Raw genomic sequence first — 7501 nt, 5'->3', positions numbered from 1 at the left:
GAATGGAGGTCCTGGGCTGCCAGCTGATATCCACTCCAGCTGATTAGCCCATTGAAGTGCAGGTGTGGGACCTGCAAACAGAAGAGAGAGAGAGGACAAGCAGGCAGGAACACTATGCCCCTGCCCCAATGCCTGGGCCGTAACAGTATGTAGTGTCTGCTAGCCTATGAAATAACATGTTTTTCCATCTGGTGGAAGATTACAGCCGTTTGGAAGCAAGTAGATAAAAAGTGGCCCATTATGGTGAGCAGGTAATAAAGCGCAGCCATTAAGATGGATCAGAGCGCAATCTATGGCTCAAGAAAAAAAAAAATCAAAACAAAACACCAGTTTTCTAGACGACCGCTGCTCATGTCCATTAGAGGCACTTTTTTATATAGAAAAGGCGGCACATTTGCTCCAAGGTAAGTGCGGATATTTGCTGGCCTGTCTTTGTACTTAGTGGCCTGGTGGTTAGAGCAGGGGTGTCAAACTCAAATACAGAGTGGGCCAAAATTTAAAACTGAACAAAGCCGCGGGCCAAGGTTGAACAAATTAACCTTTTAATAGGGACCCAAACAAGTTTTGCATTGAATATTGAACAAGCAAGGCTTGATAGTGACATGCAAAATCGAGTTTCAAATAATAATAATAATAATTAAAAAATATCAATGGCATATCAAATACAATTTAAATAAAAATTTAATGCCTTTTTTTCTATTTGCAGCCTTCTGAGGTAAATATCAACATTAACTTTTTCCACAGGTTAATACATTTGAAAATAAAATAACAATGAATAAACTAACCATTCAGGGCTTTAAACTGCTCAGTTTGCAACACACTGATCTAATCTGATGTGCCCAAGCCAGATACCTGCCATCTTTTCTTGGATGCTAGTTCATTGACTACTCAGTTAGAGTGTCCGCCCTGAGATCGATAGGTTGTGAGTTCAAACCCCGGCCGAGTCATACCAAAGACTATAAAAATGGTACCCATTACCTCCCTGCTTGGCACTCAGCATCAAGGGTTGGAATTGGGGGTTAAATCACCAAAAATTATTCCCGGGCGCGGCACTGCTGCTTCCCACTGCTCCCCTCACCTCCCAGGGGGTGAACAAGGGGATGGGTCAAATGCAGAGGACACATTTCACCACACCTAGTGTGTGTGACAATCATTGGTACTTTAACTTTAACTTTGATGTCGGAGCTCAGGCTTTGAGCTGAGGCAACCTTCATTATCGAACAAAGGTGTTCATCAGTCTTTATATCTCGTAGTCCAACCGGACCAAAGTCTTGGGGGCGTGCCTTAAAGGCACTGCCTTTAACGTTCTCTACGAGCTGTCATCACGTCTGCTTTTCATCCATTCTAACAACGTGCCGGCCCAGTCACAAGATATGTGCGGCTTGTATAAGCACACACACCATGCAGCCCTAACTCTTCCGGGCTACAATATACACCCCCGCCCCCCCCAACCGACGCACGGAGGGGGGGGGGGGGGTGTATATTGCAGCCCGGAAGAGTTAGGGCTGCATGGGATTCTGGGTATTTGTTCTGTTGTGTTACGGTGCGAATGTTCTACCGAAATGTGTTTGTCATTCTTGTTAGGTGTGGATTCACAGTGTGGCGCATATTTCTAACAGTGTTAAAGTTATTTATACTGGCACCCTCAGTGTAACCTGTATCGCTGTTGATCAAGTATGCGTTGCATTCACTTGTGTGTGCGTGCAGAAGTCGCACATATGTGACTGGGCCAGCACTCGTTGGACTGGATTAAAAACGGACGTGAGAATTTTAGGTAAGGGCTCTGAAATTTGGGAGTTTCCCGGGAGGGTTGGCAAGTATGAGAATTAGCGGTGAATGCGGTGTTACCGCGGCACCGCCACTGTATATAACCGGCGGGCCAGCTCTGGTGTTAATTTGATATCGCCTCAAGGGCCAAGTGAAATTACACGGCCAAATTTGGCCCGCGGGCCAGAGTTTGACACACATGGGTTAGAGTGTCCGCCCTGAGATCGGTAGGTTGTGAGTTCAAACCTTGGCCGAGTCATACCAAAGACTATAAAAATGGGACCCATTATCTCCCTGCTTGACACTCAGCATCAAGGGTTGGAATTGGGGGTTAAATCACCAAAAATTATTCCCGGACGCGGCCACCGCTGCTGCTCACTGCTCCCCTCACCTCCCAGGGGGTGAACAAGGGGATGGGTCAAATGCAGAGGACAAATTTCACCATGCCTAGTGTGTGTGTGACAATCATTGGTACTTTAACTTAACTAACTTAACTAAAATGGAGGTGTTGATATTCCATATTTTCCAAAACACGCCTTTGCAAGGGGGAGGTTTTTTTTGTGAGTAATCCGTTTCAAAAGGTCCGTTAAAAACTAAAGTGTATAAAACCTAGAGATGTCCGATAATGGCTTTTTTGCCGATATCCGATATTGTCCAACTCTTAATTACCGATACCGATATCAACCGATACCGATATATACAGTCGTGGAATTAACACATTATTATGCCTAATTTTGTTGTGATGCCCCGCTGGATGCATTAAACAATGTAACAAGGTTTTCTAACTTAAGTTATGGAAAAAATGCCAACATGGCACTGCCATATTTATTATTGAAGTCACAAAGTGCATTATTTTTTTTAACATGCCTCAAAACAGCAGCTTGGAATTTGGGACAAGCTCTCCCTGAGAGAGCATGAGGAGGTTGAGGTGGGCGGGGTTGAGGTGGGGGGTAGGGGGGGTGTATATTGTAGCATCCCGGAAGAGTTAGTGCTGCAAGGGGTTCTGGGTATTTGTTCTGTTGTGGTTATGTTGTGTTTGTAACAGTGTTAAAGTTGTTTATACGGCCACCCTCAGTGTAACCTGTATGGCTGTTGATCAAGTATGGCTTGCATTCACTTGTGAGTGTGTGAAAAGTGACTTATGTATATAAAGTGTATTATGTGACTGGGCCGTTAAGGTTTATTGGCGCTCTGTACTTCTCCCTACGTCTGTGTACACAGCGGCGTTTTAGAAAGTCATAAATTTTACTTTTTGAAACAGACACTAATAATTTTTAAACCGATACCGATAATTTCCGATATTACATTTTTTTAAGCATTTATCCGCCGATAATATCGGACTGCCGATATTATCAGACATCCCTAATAAAAACCAACATAATTTTTCCTATCCATCCATTTTCTATACCGCTTAAGCTCGTTAGGTTCACAGGTAAACTGGAGCCTATCCTGGTTGACTTTCCAACCGCAGCAATTTTTCCAATAAGAAATCATTTAAACCCAATAAATTAATTACAGATACTAAATACATTGAAAGTGATTCATGAAATGTATAAATGAACATCTAACATCACGTTTACCGTTATTGAAGACATTGAGCCCCACAAACAACACCTCTGTACACTATGTCTTTCTTTAGTTCCAGTGTTTCTCACCTTCTTTGTTAAAGTGTTACCCATGTTATAGCCAAAAAATCAGATGATGCAATCACATGCATGCACTAGACTGCTCGTTACAACAGTTTTAAAAACAGACAGTAAGTGCAATATTACCTGCAATGTTTGTGTAGACCAGGGGTCCCCAAACTTTTTGACTCGGGGGCCGCATTGGGTTAAACCAATTTGGCCGTGGGCCGGGCTGTGTGTGTGTGTATGTATATATATATATATATATATATATATATATATACACACAGTAAATATATATATATATATATATATATATATATACACACACACACACACAGTATATATATATATATATATATATATATATATATATATACACACACACACACACACAGTATACATACACATATATATATATATATATATATACACACACACACACACACACACACACACACAGGTAAAAGCCAGTAAATTAGAATATTTTGAAAAACTTGATTTATTTCAGTAATTGCATTCAAAAGGTGTAACTTGTACATTATATTTATTCATTGCACACAGACTGATGCATTCAAATGTTTATTTAATTTAATTTTGATGATTTGAAGTGGCAACAAATGAAAATCCAAAATTCTGTGTGTCACAAAATTAGAATATTACTTAAGGCTAATATAAAAAAGGGATTTTTAGAAATGTTGGCCAACTGAAAAGTATGAAAATGAAAAATATGAGCATGTACAATACTCAATACTTGGTTGGAGCTCCTTTTGCCTCAATTACTGCGTTAATGCGGCGTGGCATGGAGTCGATGAGTTTCTGGCACTGCTCAGGTGTTATGAGAGCCCAGGTTGCTCTGATAGTGGCCTTCAACTCTTCTGCGTTTTTGGGTCTGGCATTCTGCATCTTCCTTTTCACAATACCCCACAGATTTTCTATGGGTCTAAGGTCAGGGGAGTTGGCAGCCCAATTTAGAACAGAAATACCATGGTCCGTAAACCAGGCACGGGTAGATTTTGCGCTGTGTGCAGGCGCCAAGTCCTGTTGGAACTTGAAATCTCCATCTCCATAGAGCAGGTCAGCAGCAGGAAGCATGAAGTGCTCTAAAACTTGCTGGTAGACGGCTGCGTTGACCCTGGATCTCAGGAAACAGAGTGGACCGACACCAGCAGATGACATGGCACCCCAAACCATCACTGATGGTGGAAACTTTACACTAGACTTCAGGCAACGTGGATCCTGTGCCTCTCCTGTCTTCCTCCAGACTCTGGGACCTCGATTTCCAAAGGAAATGCAAAATTTGTATGGTTGGGTGATGGTTTGGGGTGCCATGTCATCTGCTGGTGTCGGTCCACTCTGTTTCCTGAGATCCAGGGTCAACGCAGCCGTCTACCAGCAAGTTTTACGAGGTGTTCAACACAAAACGGTTTGCAGTATGCAACACATGCGGTTCCAAAATTACTGATGGAGAGGCAACAACTTCCAACTTCGTCCGGCATTTGAAGTTGCACAAAGAACGGTAAGTTTTGAATGTAAGATAACGTTTATTGGCTAAGTAACGTGACTTTTATTTGCTGTGTAGTTAAATCAGTGAGGCTGTAAACTCACTGCTAACGTTATAACGTTATTGCAAACACGGGAATCTGTTGCAGTTCACTACCTTATTCATACTTTTTGTTCAGTGATTTTTTTTAAGCAGGGTTACGTTAGTCAATATATCACACGTAACGTTAGACGGCGGTCAGCAGCACCGCGTATTTTAGCCACCTAAAAAAAGACAAAAATAGTAAAATAAAGGTCAGTTAAAATGTATACTATATTATGAATAAGTGTACCGTTTTAGCTAGCTTTCTGACATACTGTTGGTTGTTTACCTCAGTGGTACCCAACCACCGGGCCGCGGCCCGCTACTGGTCCGTGGATCGATTGGTATCGGGCCGCACAAGAAATATATATATATTTTTTTTCTTTTTTTAATTAAATCAACATAAAAAACACAAGATACACTTACAAGTAGTGCACCAACCCAAAAAAACTCTCTCCCCCTTTTGTTCTGGGCATTGAACATGAAGACTCTTCCTTCACTGTTACGAGTGGCCATGAGAGTCTTGGCAGTGCCTGCCTCCAGTGCTCCAGTGGAGCGAGTTTTCAGCCATGGTGGCATCATACTACGCCCCCGTCGTGCACAAATGACTGACAGACTCTTGGCTAATTTGGTCTTTTGCAAATGCAATGCAGCATAGGGCCCTGACATATAAAAAGTACAACTTTTTTGTTATGTTCACGTATATGTCATGTTTTTTCAATGTTAACACTTTTGTACAAATAAGTACATTTGCACTTTATTTTTCAATGTGTTTGTTCTGTAAAGAAATGAGTTAATGTTTAAAATGACTGGTTAATAGTGCTATTATGAAGTGCAATGTCAGCACAATTTTCTTTCCTGCAATTTAAAATGCACTTGTTTTAATAAATAAATACAGCGTTTGAAAAGCATACACAATCTGTGTTAATATATTAGTCTGTGGTTAAAAGGACTTGAAAGGACTCGAAACTCAAAATGCAGGACTTAGGACTTGACTTGAGACTTTCCAGGCTTGACTTTGGACTTGACTCGGGGCTTGCCTGTCTTGACTCGGGACTTGACTCGGACTTGAGGGCAAAGACTTGAGACTTACTTGTGACTTGCAAAACAATGACTTGGTCCCACCTCTGGTGTATATATATATATATATATATATATATATATATATATATATATATATATATATATATATATATATACTGTGTGTGTATATATATATATATATTCCTCGCGCACTAATTGACTGAAACAGCGCGCACTTGCTGACTTGATGTCATGTTATCGATGGGAAAATGCATTTTTAGACAGTATGATTTGGCTGAGCGGCTAGGAGACACCGAGCGTAACAAGCGGTAGAAAATAGATTAGAAAAGACAGATTATAAAAAATAATAATAATAATAAAATAAAAAATGTATATACCGTATTTTCCGCACTATAAGGCGCACCTAAAAAACACAAATTTTCTCAAAAGCTGACAGTGCGCCTTATAACCCGGTGCGCTTTATATATGGATTAATATTAAGATTCATTTTCATAAAGTTTCGGTCTCGCAACTTCGGTAAACAGTCGCCATCTTTTTTCCCGGTAGAACAGGAAGCGCTTCTTCTTCTACGCAAGCAACCGCCAAGGTAAGCACCCGCCCCCATAGAACAGGAAGCGCTTCTTCTTCTACTGTAAGCAACCACCCGCCCGCGTAGAAGAAGAAAAAGCGCGCTGATATTACCGTACGTTTCATTTCCTTTGTGTGTTTACATCTGTAAAGACCACAAAATGGCTCCTACTAAGCGACAGGGATCCGGTTCATGAAAAGACGCAATCTCTCCATCCGCACACGGATTACTATTTCACAGCAACTGATATTCCTGTGAACCGCACTGTGGATACAACGGGAGCACGTATGGTAAATATTCGCACCACAGGGAATGAGAAGTCATCCTTCACTGTGGTTCTAGCTTGCCATGCTAATGGCCAGAAACTTCCACCCATGGTGATATTCAAAAGGAAGACCTTGCCAAAAGAGACCTTTCCAGCCGGCGTCATCATAAAAGCTAACTCGAAGGGATGGATGAAGAAAAGATGAGCGAGTGGTTAAGGTAAGTTTAAGTTTACGCGAAGAGGCCGGGTGGCTTTTTTCACGCAGCTCTGTCCATGTTGATATACGATTCCATGCGCGCCCACATCACGCTGGTTTTAATATATTATTAAAGTTTGACTGACCTATCTGACTGTTTTTTTGACATTCCTTTAGCGCAGTTAGATGCGGCTTACAACACGGGGCGGCTTATAGGTGGACAAAGTTTTGAAATATGCCGTTCATTGAAGGCGCGGCTTATAACCCAGGGCGCCTTATGGTGCGGAAAATACGGTATATATATTTTTTTTAAAACTTGGAATTTCCCGTGAGACGGATTTTTGACGCTGGCAGGTCATATCCGGCCCGCGGGCCATAGTTTGGGGACCCCTGGTGTAGACTATGGCAGTGTGGTGTGTTCAGTGACGGATTGGAAACATGGACTTTAAGA

General features: G+C 41.7%; 1 protein-coding gene across 3 annotated transcripts in view; it reads right to left on the bottom strand.

Moving 5' to 3' along the window:
• Window positions 1–7501, bottom strand: part of cfap57 (cilia and flagella associated protein 57) — a 70516-nt gene that overhangs the window by 9613 nt on the left and 53402 nt on the right. The window lies entirely within an intron of this gene.

The sequence above is a fragment of the Nerophis lumbriciformis genome, linkage group LG03 (genome assembly GCF_033978685.3).
Source record: "Nerophis lumbriciformis linkage group LG03, RoL_Nlum_v2.1, whole genome shotgun sequence".
Taxonomy (NCBI): Eukaryota; Metazoa; Chordata; class Actinopteri; order Syngnathiformes; family Syngnathidae; genus Nerophis; species Nerophis lumbriciformis.
This window is presented reverse-complemented; position numbering and strand designations above follow the sequence as displayed.